The following is a 1,743-nucleotide window of genomic DNA, read 5'->3' on the forward strand; positions in this document are numbered from 1 at the left end:
TATTGTATAGATAAATGTCTATCCAGTTAAATATATAGTTCGGAGGTATAAAATTATATTTTAAATATATTTGGGTGATTTTTTACGTACTTGCCATCTCCATGGATTAAATTTGTAGGGAGAGTCATAGTAAAGCTTATCAAGATGGACTGATCTGAGATAGGCCAAGAAGCACCATCCTTTTGGTATCACATATCCTTTTATTTCAACATCTTTCATCGCCTTTCGCATCACTCCTATTATAACATTTCCCATCCTCAATGTCTCTGTAATGACCTGATGATAATTGATAGTTAAAAAGCTAATTCATATTTCCAATTAACTAATGCCAGGGGAAAAGAAGAATAATATATACCTTTTGTGTAAAAGGTAACGACAAATAGTCATTCCAATATAGTGGCTCTCCTGTCAATTCCTTCAAACTTTTCAGCTTCATGTTTTCTTCCTGATGAAAAGAAAAAAGAAGTTTAACGTAAAGAAGAGGTTATATAGATTTTTAGTGGCAATCATATAGCCACGAGTAAATTAATATGTATCAGCTTCCAATCTATCACTAGTCTATTTGATTGACTGATTTGTTTTTCTACTGTGGAAGAGAGAAAAGCCTACCACACCTCTTGTTCTATAACATTAACTTCTTCTTGTTCAATGTCTATACGATTTTATACAAATTTCATACTACAAATTATCAAAATTTATAGCCTTCTAAGTATGTGTTAAAGTTGATTACCGTTAGAAAATTGAGGGCAGCAGGAGAATCAGAGAGGAATTTGACGGCAAGTGTGATGAGGACAGGGACAGAAGCGTGGCCAGGAATCATCATGTCAATCATATTGTTAGCAATCAAATTGTGAGTTAAATATTCACTTGAGTCCTTAAGTAACACGTCCACGACATCCTTTGCAATAACAACATCTTCCTCCTTGTTCTTTGCTCTCCTAATTTTGCCTTCTATGATCCTTTCAACTTGTTTCACCATCTTCTTCTTAGCTTGGAGAGATCTATGAAGTTGGGTTCCAGGGAAGTTAATTGGTAACGACATGAGTCCTGATATGAATTGTTCAAACTCTTTCTTTAACTCTTCTAACTCGTCTCCTTTCTCTACACTTATCAATGCCTTGGCAAGTACCTTAAATGCAACCTACCAATTAAAATAAATTAAATTTTATTACATGTAAAAACACAACTAAAAGGGTAATAATTACTAGTTGTTAAACAAATTAGAAAGAGAAACTTGTAATCATTAAATCAAATGTAATAATTGTAACCATGTTCTTTGAAATAAATTATTATTTCCATGGTAACATCATTATGATTGTCCCTTTTAATTTCTTAATCAATTCATTAATCATATATAAGATTTGGAGTATTTAAAATTTACGAAAGAAAACATTAAATCAAGGGAGAACTGACAGTCTTGGAGACGTCTTGGATAAGAACAGGTTGGTCTCGGACCACAGATCCATGGATTCCGACAAATACTTGTGCATGTCTCTAACGATTTGAGCTTTGAGAAGCGGTGACTTTAAGAAAGAACCGACTAGTCCATGGAACCTTCTTTGTGAACTCCCGTTGATAAGAAGTATCGACGATTTTCCCATTAGCTCCCTCACCGTTTTCGGGTAGAACGGCACGAAAGCCGTCGAGTCGCTTTGTAAAACGGCTCTGTTCACTTCAGCATCCGTCGACACGATCGTCGCCGTTCCAAATATATGCGACTTAAACACTCTCCCATAACTTTAC

At 34.9% G+C, this 1,743-nt stretch overlaps 1 pseudogene; it reads right to left on the reverse strand.

The window, feature by feature from the left end:
• LOC104778371 overlaps positions 1 to 1,743 on the reverse strand; it is a 5,135-nt pseudogene that overhangs the window by 1,960 nt on the left and 1,432 nt on the right.

This window comes from Camelina sativa, chromosome 1 (assembly GCF_000633955.1).
Source record: "Camelina sativa cultivar DH55 chromosome 1, Cs, whole genome shotgun sequence".
Lineage (NCBI taxonomy): Eukaryota > Viridiplantae > Streptophyta > Magnoliopsida > Brassicales > Brassicaceae > Camelina > Camelina sativa.